The following is a 13,418-nucleotide window of genomic DNA, read 5'->3' on the forward strand; positions in this document are numbered from 1 at the left end:
CAACATGGATGGAACTAGAGCGTATCATGCTTAGCGAAATAAGTCAAGCAGAGAAAGACAACTATCATATGATCTCCCTGATATGAGGAAGTGGTGATAGCAGGAATGTAACATTCCACCAGGAGACTCCCAATTGTCTTTATGTTAGTGCCTCATTAGAGGGAAAGTGGCCTTGGCTTGATAGTAACCAGGCCTTCAATATCCTGACAGTCTTCTTTACTCCAATAGCTCTTCTGAACAACCCTTTGTCCTCACCTACCCAACTCCTGTGTATATAACCAGCCACTCCTCACAACCCGGGGCAGCAGCAGCAGCAGCAGCAGCTCTTCCTGCCCACGGGTCCTGTCCCCGTGCTTTAATAAACCACCATTTTGCACCAAAGATGTCTTAAGAATTCTTTCTTTAGTCGTCAGCTCCGAACCTCACCCCACCGAACCTGACTTAGGTTCAGGAACTTCATCATTAGGACCTGGGATTTATACCACTGAAGCTATCCCATCAATAGGTATATTAAACTTTTTGTCTCTGAGACAAATGCTTGTGATGTCAAATAACAAAAAACCCAAACCAATAGTTTAAATTCTCATTGTCACAGAAAAGTATTAGGCCATTACTTAGGTGGTATATGAAGTATACAAAATGCTTCTATTCCAAAATGGTAATTTTTGTAGGCTTGGTCATTGTTATGCAACTTTTACATATATATTTTAAAAATTCTCTTAAGAGGTGATCCATTTATTTGATATTCTGCCCTATCATGGAACCATCTGTGCTGAATACTGACTGCAAGAACATTTACTTTATACCTACAATGTCCTATACCCTATGCCCTATGTTAATAACTTATGTGTATTCATACTTACAAAATGATGTGTATATGTATAACATATATAATGTGTAAATGTAATGTCAATGCTATCCAAATTTTTTTATATTCTCTAAATGTTCCTTTTAGGAATGATGATAATTGAATATAGATTTTATATATATATATATTTTTTTTCCATATATTCCATCCCCCATTTTGTCTCCTATATTCATATTCCATCCATTTCTTTTTTTAAAAATTTTATTTGCACATATTTTATTTTTTTAATTTTTTTTAAATTTTTTATTTTTTATAAACATATATTTTTATCCCCAGGGGTACAGGTCTGTGAATCACCAGGTTACACACTTCACAGCACTCACCAAAGCACATACCCTCCCCAATGATGCAAAATAAAAAAAAATTAAGGGGGAGTAGTTTAAGGCACCTTAATTATTTGGGCACCTACTCTTCTTGATTGATATGCTAAAACTATATTCTCCTCATGAATCTTTTGTTATTTCCACTCTATTTCATCCTTATTCTCACATTATCTTTTTTCTTCCAAATATTTACCATTTTTCTTTGTTCCATGTGTTTCTATATTTAATGCAATATCATCCTTCAGAGATCAGATATATTTTATATATTTGTGCACATGTGTGATTTCAAAAATCATTTTGCCCTATATAGTTGTGATTTTCAAAGACATTATTTTTCTAGGTTATAAGGTTGGTCTAAGTGTAACTGAAAAATTATTTTCTTTAAAAAAGAAACAGACTTCCAATTTAGATGTTTCTTTGAAAGGTATGGTTTGAACTGTGCTTTTCTTTGGTATGAGAAAGGTTTTTAGTTAACATTGTTCCACTTTTTTTAATGTTGAAAACCCAAATATTGACATGATAATACTTACTTTTAAGAAGCTTTGCAAATTTAGTAGCTGTATTCTAGTTTCATTTATTCAGTAACTATGGTATGGCTTTTGTATAGTTTCTTTTAGATAGAAACAATTGAGGAAGAAGTGACATAAATTTGAAGATACATAAATGGAATCAAAAGATTAATGGTTAATATATTTGGAATGGCTACTTTTGCTAGGTACTGTGCTAAATATATTATCTCTGTGCATTTTCCATTCATACCAGCATTATGATATAAAAACTATTATTATCCTCATTTAGGGAAGAGAAAATTGAGGCAATCAGTCATTAAAATGTTTACCAAAAGTCACACAGCTCATCACTGACAGAGTTACAGTTACGGGGTAAAACAACTTGATGACTCCAAGTACTCTTAGCACAAAATCATCTTTTTATCTTCATATTCAAAGAAATAGCACAGTGCCTCACACAGAGTTATCATTCAATAAATATTTATTTAGTGGGTCAAGTGTAGCTACTTTGCTGAGCCAAGGAGTTAATGTATATTTACTTCATTTCTTACTGACAGTAGGCTCTATATATCTCCCTCCAAGTTAGGGAAGTTATACGTTTTTTTTCTTTTTTGCCATTTATTTCTTTAAAGTATATGGCTTTGATACTCAGCAATTCCCTTTGAAACTGTTGCCTAGCAAATACAGGTAGTAAGACCTCATAAATAATATGCCTCTCTTCATTGTATTATGGGAGCCATGAAGAGAATAAAATTCTAGATTTGCCACTAACAAGCTAACATGGGTAGGTAATTTATCTTTTCTACTTTTATTGTCTATAAATGGAAAGTTGGGACTAAATTATTTTTAAGTTCCCAACTATTTCTATAAATCTATAAATTAAAATAGTATCAGGAGAAAATCTCTGAGAAGACAGACTGAAACTCCTACTATCCATATTTTGGTTACTGTGAACAAACCACTAAAAACTGGTAACTATGTGTTCTCCTATTAACACAAACTTTTAAAATATTTTTAAAGAAAATTTATGTTTTCATTTCCTTGTTTATATAAGCATGTATGTTTGTGTATATGTATATGTACATGTATGTTAATTATATAAGAATGAGCTTTGGCTGACATAGTTGGTGAATAATAATGACAAGATTGATTATATCAGGAATCCTATCTTCCTGAAATAGTATAGAAGCCATGCTGCATGGAAAAAGAGGAATAAGCCCTATGATTTTTTTGGGTTCCAGCCAGAATTATCTTTCAAGACTGAAGTATTCCTGAGAATATCAAAATAACAATAACAATAACAAAAAAAAACAATAATAATACAATAAGATAAATATAAAGAGGAATACAAAATTTGTATCATTTCAGCAAGTGGGTTAATAAACAGTAATTTTAACTTTAAAAATTCCTCAGGATGTCCACTTGTCTGAGATCAGTATCATTCTCTAGATGAAGTTTCTGCTTGTTCAAATGGAAAAGTAAATGAAGTAAAATCTTATTATTATTGGGTATTTTTCATATATTGAGTTACATAATAAGAATTTTACCTAAATGATATTTTCATTGAATAATGTAGAAGCACAGTGACTTTGCACTTGCACTTATGTTACATTTGATTTTCATTAATTTTGTGAAATGTTAAATTTATTTGTATTTACAGAAAATTATACTTTCTATATGCTTAGTATCATTCAAGAAAATAGAAACATAGAAGTGAATAAAAGTAAAGCCCCTACCCTTATATATCATATATTCTGGAAAGATTAGAAGTAAAAGTACAAAGTAAATATAATAAATCAAGTAGATAACTGTTACAATGGCAAATAATTTCTGATAAAAATGTGTTATCAACTTTTGTTTCAATCCAGGTGGTATAGTCTTGTCTCTTCCTATTCCTTCCCACCAAGTACAACTACAAAACCTGAAAACAACTCAAGAGGTGCCCAAAAGAGAATTCCAAAAGATGGAAGAGAAAGTTGCACTGGTTTGAGACTCCAGGATTACAGTTAAACAGGGGTAATGTCAGGGTGTCTGGGTGGCTCAGTGGGTTAAAGGCTCTGCCTTCAACTCACGTCATGATTCCAGGGTCCTGGGATGTGGCCCCCCATTGGGCCCTCTGCTCAACAGAGAGCGTGATTCCTCCTCTCTCTCTCTGCCTGCCTCTCTGCCTACTTGTGATTTCTCTCTGTCAAATAAATAAATAAATAACCTTAAAAAAAAAAAAAAAAACAGACAAACAGACAAACAAAACAGTGGTATGTCTTATCCCCACCCAACCAAAGAAAGTAAACTGAGCTTGGCTTTTCCTGACACCCAATCTAGCAATGGTAGGCAGCCCAGATAGGCTCATTTTCTCCCCTAGATCAGCCTATACCACGAGGCAAGTCTGGCAGAAGAGGCAAGAGGAACTTATGGGAAGGGCCAGTGACAAGTGGCTATGGGAAGATATCTCTTTCCCAAGTTGACATGAGAATCCCTTTATATTTCTCATATGAAACCATATGAAGTAGAAAAGAATTGTGCTGAAAGAAAAGAATACCACATATGAATTCCATATATGAGGAAATGATCTTTTGAGTAGAAAGGGAAAATAAAGACATTCTCAGATGAAAGGCAATGAAAATAATTTGTCTGTAGCAAAATTACCACAAAGAATAGCTAACTTTTTTAATTGAAATATGTGGAATACAACTAAACCAGTGCTGAGAGGGAAATTTGTAGTATGAAATGCTTACATTAGAAAAGAAGAAAGGTCTCAAATCGATCATCTAATTTTCTACTTTAGGAAACTGGGTAACTGAGAGCAAAATATACCCACACAAAAGTGGAAGAAAAAAATAAAGATAAGAGCAGAAATTAATAACATTGAATATATGAAAAGAATGGAGAAGGTAAAATAAAAATCAAGTTCTTTTAAAATAATCAGTGGGGCACCTGGGTGTCTCACTTAAGTGTCTGACTCTTGATTTTAGCTCAGGTCATGAGCCTTGATCTCAGGATCTCCCCTGGGCTCTACACTCAGTGAGGAGTCTGCTTAAGATTCTCTCTCTCCCTCTACTCCTTGCCCACATGCTCATTCTCTGTCTCTAAAATAAATACATCTTTTAAAAATTTAAATAAAAATAAAAATAATCATTAACATTGAAAAACAAAAACAAAAAAAAATATGGACCAGATTAATAAATAAAAAGAGAGAAGTTACAGATCACCAATATCATGTTTGAAATGGGATACCATTATAGATTCTTTAGCCATTAAGTGAAAAAGCATGCAATATTATTCATAAGTTTATATTCATAAATTCAGCATATGTAAGAAGATCCAGAACAAGTCCTCAAGAATCACAAAATAACAAAATCCAAGATGAAAAAGATAATCAGAGTTGTACTAGATATATTAAATTGAATTTATAAATAAAATATTTATGCCAATTGTTCCACTGTAGAAGTCAGCCAAACATTTAAAGAAGAATTCAAGCCATTTTATATAAACTCTTCCAAGCAAACTCAAAAGGAAGGAGCACTTCTGAAATCACATCACAAGGCCATATTAGCTTGTAATTCAAAATAAAAAAAAAAAAGAGAGAGAAAATTGCATGGGGTGCCTGGGTAGCTCAGGCAGTTAAGCGTCTACCTTGCACTCAGGTCCTGATCCCAGGGTCCTGGGATTGAGCCCCACATTGGTCTCCCTGCACAGCGAGTGCCTGCTTCTCCCTCTTCTCCCCATTCATGCTCTCTTTGGCTCTCTCTGTCTCTCTTTCTCTCTCCCTCTCTCAAATAAATAAATAAAATATTAAAGGAAAAACAAAAAAAGAAAGAAAATTTCAGGTTAACCTCTCTTATGTATTTAAATGCAAAAATATTCTGAAATAGAAGCAAATAGAACTGAAAACAATGTATAAAAAGAATTATACCCTATGATCATGTGTGACTTATTCCAAGTTTGCGGATTTGGTTCAGTATTTGAAAATCTACCAATATAATTGAACATATCAATTTGTTAAAGAGGGAATAATCATATGACAATTTTAATTGACAAAGTCCAAAACTCATTCATGATGTTAAAAAACACCACCATCAACAAAACATGAAAAAAACTCAACAGCTAGGAATAGAAGGCAATGATCTAAACTTGATAAAGAGCTTCTAAAACAAACAAACTTACAGCATCTAATGTCACCTGAATGTCAGAGGAAATACTAAATGTTTTCACCTTAAGATCAAGAACAAAACAATGCCTGCTCTTAAGACTTTCATTCAACATAGACTAAATAAGCTAGCTAGTGAAATTAGGTAAGAAAAAGAAATAAAAATACATACAGATTATAAAAGAAGAAATAAAACCATCACTGTGAGCAGATAGCATGATTATCTGCATAGAAAATCCCAAGGGATCACTAAAAATGAAACAATAAAAAAACTAGAACTAATAAGTGAGTTTAATAAATTCACAGAATAAAAGTTCAACTAACAGCAATCTCATTTCAATTTGTTAACAACAAACATACTGACATCAAAATCTAAAATACAGCAATATCACAATTTTTAAAAACTTATGTAAATGTTCAATTCTGAACAGATTTCCATTTTGTATTCCAAACCAAATACCATGGTTAGATCTCAAATTTAGAAATTTATAATCCCAGAAATCCAAGTAAAAAAAAAAAATGAAATCAGCTTGGTTCAGCACTTAGTTTTCTTTCTTTCTTTTTTTTTTTTTTAAGATTTTATTTATTTAACAGAGAGTGAGAGAACATAAATAGGGGAATAGGGGAGGGAGAAGCAGGCTTCCTGCCAAGCAGGGAGCCCGATGTGGGGCTTGATCCCAGGTCCCCAGGATCACGACCTGAGCTGAAGGTAGTTGGTTAACCATTTGAGCCACCCAGACACCCTGGTACTTAGTTTTCCAATATTTTCCTTGTCTTTTGCCTTTTTAGGAAGTGCAAATCATGGTCAATAAAATCATGGTCTCATTTCCTTATTTCCTATTGAGTTTGCAAAAATACTCTAGAAATTTAATCTGTCTACTTAAGGGATGTAGAACTGAATGATTGCAAAAAAGGTATTTTAACCATTGTTCTTAAACTGTGCCCTCATAGCTCATAACTGAAACAACCATTTACAAATATGGTTACTTCAAATGTGGAACTTCATAGAATGAGTAAAACAAACAAAAATAACAGGTTATAGAACAGGATATTTTCATTTTTGCCATGCACACACATACACGTAGAAGGAAAATTTTCTATTGTTTAGCAAAACAAAACTGTAGTTTTCTTTTTTGATAGGATTAAGAGGATTCTTATTTTTTACTAATTTTCCAGAAAACATGTATTGATTAATGATTCAAAAAAATTAATAGTTATATACCAAAATGTTTTACTCTAAAAAATATTCTTAATAAAACAGAATATTGAAGTGTAAAGTTTTTTTTTTAAATGTAAAAAACATTTATGGCATCTGTGTCCTGAAAATTAAAAAAAAAAAGAAAATCAAGATGGTCTAAGTAAATCAGCATATACACCATCTTCGTATTTTGGAGACAACATTATAAAGATATCAATTCTCCCCATGTAATTCCTGTCAAAGTCCCAGTAAAGTTTTTGTAGGCTACAGAAACTTAGAAAAATTATGTGGAAAGATATAGCTGTATAATAACTAAAATAACATTAATAAGTGAATACAGTAGAAGGAATAATTTACCTAATATAAGACTTAGTATATGGATACAGTTCTTAAGATGGTGTAGTGTTAATGGAGGGATAAGCAAATAGACCTCTGAAACAGAACAAAGAACCCAGAAATATATCTCCACAAAGTTACAAAACACTTCAGTGGAAAAAGGACAACTTTTCAACAAATTATGCTGGAGAATTTGGGTATGTATAGGAATAAATAAATAAACTATTACTTATACCTTGTATAATACACAAAAAATAACTAAAAATAAATCAGTGTAATTTATTTAAGTGTAAATTGTATAACTGGAAATGTTTTAGGGGAGAAAAAAACAAAAATTTTGGTATCTAGGTCTAGGCAAAGACTTATTAGACTGGACACCAAAACTTCTAACCATATAAGGAAAAAATGATAAACTTATCTCACAAAACTTCAAAACTTTTCCCTCCAAAAGACACTGATAAAAAGAATGAAAAGACAAGCTACAACAAATAGTGCTGAGAAAATTGGACAGCAACATGCAGAAGAATCAAACTGGACCACTTTACACAAAAGCAAACTCAAAATTGATGAAAGACCTAAATGTAAGACAGAAAACCATCAGAATCCTAGAGGAGAACACAGACAGCAACCTCTCTGCTATCAGCCATACTAGATATGTCTCCTGAGGAAAACAAAAGCAAAACAAAACAAAACAAAACAAACAAACAAAAAAACTATTGGGACTTCATCAAGATAAAAAGCTCTGCACAGCAAAGGAAACAATCAACAAAACTAAAAAGCAACCTACAGAATGGGAGAAAATATTTGCAAATTACATATCTGATAAAGGGTTAGTACCCAAAAAATCTATGAATCATACCCAAAAATCTATGAAGAAATCAAATTTATCAACCAAAAACCAAACAACTCAGTTGAGAAATGGATAGAAGGCATGAATAGACACTTTTCCAAAGAATACATCTAAATGGCTAACAGACACATGAGGAGATGTTCAGCATCACTCAAAATCTGGGAAATACAAATCAAAACCATGATGAGATACCACCTCACACCAGTCAGAATAGCTAAAATTAACATTTTAGCCATTATTAAGCCAAATTTAACAACACTGAAACAACAGATATTGGAAAAGATGTAGAGAAAGGGAAACTCTTGGGGCACCTGAGTGGCTCAGTGGGTGAAAGCCTCTGCCTTCTGCTCAGGTCATGATCCCAGGGTCCTGGGATCAGGCCCTGCATTGAGCTCTCTGCGCGGCGGGGTGCCTGCTTCTTCCTCTCTCTGCCTTTCTGCCTATTTGTGATCTCTCTCTCTGTCAAATAAATATATAAATAAATAAGCTTTAAAAAAAAAAAAAAAGAAAAGAATGAAAGGGAAACTCTCTTGTACTGGTGGTGGGGATGCAAGCTGGTATAGCCACTCTGGAGAACAGTATGGAGGTTCCTCAAAAAGTTAAAAATAGAAATACCCTAAAACCCAGCAATTGCATTACTAGGTATTTAACCCAAGGACACAAAAATACTGATTCAAAGAAGTACATTCACCACAATGTTCACAGAATTATCAACAATAGCCAAATACAGAAAGAGCCCAAATGTCCATTGACAGATGAACAGATAAAGAAAAGGTGGTATTGATACACAATGGAACATTACTCAGCCATCAAAAAGAATGAAATCTTGGCATTTGCAACAATGTAGATAGAGCTAGAGTTTATTATGCTAAAGGAAATAAATTAGAGAAAGACAAATACCATATGTTCTCATATGTGGAATTTAAGAAACAAAACAGATAAACATGTGGGAGGGAGTAAAAAAGAGTGAGAGAGAAGGAAACAAACCATAAGAGAGTCTTAAAAGATAGAGAACAATCTGAAGGGTGATGGAGGTACAATGGTGGGGGGAAGGGCTAGTTGTATGATGGGTATTAAGGAGGGCACTTGATGTGATGAACACTGGATATTATATGTTAAATGATAAATCACTGAACGATCCTGAATCAACATTGTGCTCTATCTTAACAGACTAGAATTTAAATAAAAACTTGAAAAACAATAATTAGAAGACAAGCTATAGGCTAGGAGAAATTACTTGAAAACAACTTACCTGAGAGAAGAGTTGTATTTAGATCATATACAATATCTCAAATTTAAATAATAAAAAACAGTTTAATGATAACATTTCAAAACACATGAAAAAATATACAGCAAAGACCATCAAAGACCATATACCAAAAAGCAAGTAAGCACACAAACAGATGTTCAGTATCATTCATTAGGGAAATGTAAGTTAGAAAAATAACGAAATATCACTACATATCTGTAAGTAGGGTTCAAATAAAAAAAAATAGTGGCAACACTTAATGCTGGCAAGGATGCAGAGAAGCTTATTTGTTACATATTGTTGGTGGAATATAAAATGCTATAGCTACTCTGAAGAACAATTTGGCAAGTTATAAACTAAACTTGTCTATGTCTACACATACAACACAACAACAGCACACTTGGACATTTATCCCAGAATATCTGGAGACATACGTTCAATCAAAAATCTGTATATAAACACTTATCAACACTTATAGTATCTTTATTCCTAATAACCCCAAACCAGGAATCCAGAAATATCGAAGTGAGTTTCATGAGGGAATGGTTAAACAAACTATATAGATTGTTTATATATAGTATATATATATACATATATATATATGTATGTATAAACACACACACATATGCACATATACACACACAATGGAATAATACTCTACAATATAGGGAACAACCTTTTGATACAACATGAATTAATATCTAAAGAATTACACTGAGAACAAACAGATAATACCAAAAGCTTACGTAGTGAATGAATCCATTCATATAACATTATTGATATGACAAATTTATAGTAATGGAGAATATACAGTCATTTCCAGGGACTGGATTTGCCAGGAGGGGAAATGTTGAGGAGAAATGAAATTTGGCTATAAAGAGCAACAGGAGGGATCCTTGCTTTGATGAAACAGCTCTGTATTTAGACTTTAAATTCTGGTCGTGATATCACACTACTGTTTATCAAGATGTTACCATTGGGGAAACTGGGTAAAGGGTACATGGGACATCTCTCTGTTGTTTTTCATAATTGCATGTGAACCCACCATTTTCTAAAATTTTTTAAAATTTAATTTTAAAATGTGCTTATCATGAAATCTTTGTTTAAACTATCACAACTACATTTGGGTATAATTGAAGCACTCACATATTTCTTAAATAGTTTAGAAGTTATTGATTAGTAAATGAGGGATACCCTGTTCTACTCTTTTGTATTTGCCTTTTAGAAGTTTGTATTCTTTGTGACCAAAGGTAAAATTTTCCTATTGTAAAAAAAATCATAGCATGGATAAGTATAATGAATAATCGTTTCTACATCAGCCTCATCCTGTTTTCATTCTTTTCAATTATAATTAAATCATTTCTTCTCTTAAAGTTGAACTGATAATTTCTCTTTACACTTCATCCCTTCATTTTTCTACATTCTCAGTAACCTTGAGCTATCAATTAACCATTATTTTTAAACTTCTACATAGCTCTTATTTGTCTTTCCTTAGCAATTATATAGGCTCAAGACAGTCTTCAGAACATCAGGTCAAAGTAAAATGAGGCTTCCAATGTCCTGTCTCACTCTCTTCATTTAATTGTTCCTTCTTACCAAATTCTATTTAGTCCTTCTGTACTACAGTAAAATTTCTATCTCTAAGTTTCCACAAATGTCGCAATTATTAAACACACCAATAACCTCAGTGTTGTCAAAATTATTTGCAAAAGTTTCTGCCAATTAAAATTTTTATTATAAAAGTCTGTTTTTCCCAGTCCCAGGCAGCACTAAGCATAGTAAATTTTGTATTTAATAATAAAAAATATATAATGTGATTATAACACTTAAGCTTTAGGACCCATCACTTAAGCTTTAGGACCCATCACTTACATGGAAAGAAGCACTAGCAAGTATTCACTTTTTTATGTGTTTTTGTACATTTGGGGGAAGTAAGATATTTTTTATTGCAAAAGATTAAATCTATTCTTTTATACTCTAAATTGTTCTCATTCATGGTTTTCTTTCATTTGTGTGGCATTGCCATGGCCTCAGGTGTTGAGTTTTGGCTTTTGTGGGATATATTTATGTGGTTCATAGCTGCTTTTTTAATGTAATAATTGTAAGCAATTCCACGAATATTCCTATCACCCAATGTTCCAAGGCACTTGATATAAGCTCAAGAAGTAAAGGACCAGAAATCTTACAAATATCTAAATATAAAAGAGTTCTGAGATACCCAATCCTAAATATGTATGAGAAAAAACATCTTAAAATATGCAAAGCCAGAAGCTAGTCTTTAGAAAATTCTTTCAGGAATCACATGTGAAAAATTATAAGCAGAAGATTTGGCTCTCTTTAAAGCATGGTCAACCCAGAAGTTCTCTCCTGACAAGAATATTTAAAGAAGTGATCAAAGATTGTACATCCAAACCTCTAGAGAAAAATGTGTCTGAGTGGTTTATCAGGAAATTAACTATTTAAAAAATTGTGCCATTTTTTTTCATTTTTCTAGATATTTTCAAGTTTGTGGTGAATCATTAACTTTTTAAAAAAATTCTATTTTGTAGTTATTTTTTCTCATTCTAAATGAATATTTTAATATGTGATTTTATACCTGTAATTTTCTACTTTTTAAAAACAATGAAAATTTTATCGATATTTGGTTTTCACAAGACCTGAAGCTACCTGCATTTATCCTAGTGTTTTTTTACACTTCACGGAATGAGTATTGACATCAGCTGGTGGACATGTCCTAGAGCTCCCAGCACTACCACTGTGTTGATGATTCCAGCTAGACATTTCTCATCTGAGCTTCTTATAGGTATGTATATATACTACAGCCTCTTTGCTTCTAATGAATAATGTTGTAACCATGGATGAAGAAACACTAGGCACAGATCAGTAACTATTGAGAAGAAGGAAAATAACTGGACATGGAGAGTCATATTTGAGCAGAGATATGCAATCAGATTAGCTTCTCTACTTGCAAGACATGTAAAAAGAGAAGGTCAGAGCAAGGGACTATGTTTAAAATAAGATGTGTTCAGGAATTACACATGTATAGCTATCAAATGACAGGGTAAGTAAGGCAAAAAAGTCAAAAGGTGAGAAGACAAGCCAGAAATAAAAATATTCTCAAGAAGAAATCTGCCCTCTTTGCCCTCAGGAATAGTTTAAAAATATAGATAGAAAACATGACAAAAATAGCATATTATTATTAATATTCAGAATATTGGTGAGTCTACCCTTGTCTTATGTAAGTGCAAACTTGGTTTCACTAATTAGCACCTAACTTCTCCCCAGAATGACTGCATCATTCTTCATTCCCACCAGCCAGCGAGTATTCCCTGATGCTTGAAACTCTCCATATTTTATGTTTGTCACCAACTAATAGGTATAAAATCACATACCATTTTAATTTGCAATTTCAGTGTGTGTTTATGCAACCCTTTATGTACTCAGCGGAATTTGGCATTTGTTTTTCTGCATATATCTGTTGTCTTATTATACATTGAGGTTACTGTCTTTTTGTTTCTCCTTTGCATGTGTTATTGATGTTTTCTAGATAGTTAATCATTTTTCTGTAATCGCTACATATAATTTATCATTCTGTTCCCTATATGGTTACTTTACCTACGGTAGATTTCCTTGTACAAAATCTTTGTGTGCATGTGCGCGAGTGTGTGTATACACACACACACATATAAAAATGTATATGTAAATATATAAATATATAAAAACATACACAGATATATGTATGTACACACTCTAGATTTCATATATATTATATTATTATATAATATAATATATTATATATAATATTATATATTATTTATTATATAATATATAATAAATATAAAAATATAAAAAATATATACATGCATATATGTATGTACACACTCTAGATTTCATATATATATATTATATATAATATATATATATGGAAAATTATTCTT

This window comes from Mustela nigripes, chromosome 13, assembly GCF_022355385.1.
Source record: "Mustela nigripes isolate SB6536 chromosome 13, MUSNIG.SB6536, whole genome shotgun sequence".
In the NCBI taxonomy this organism is placed as follows: domain Eukaryota; kingdom Metazoa; phylum Chordata; class Mammalia; order Carnivora; family Mustelidae; genus Mustela; species Mustela nigripes.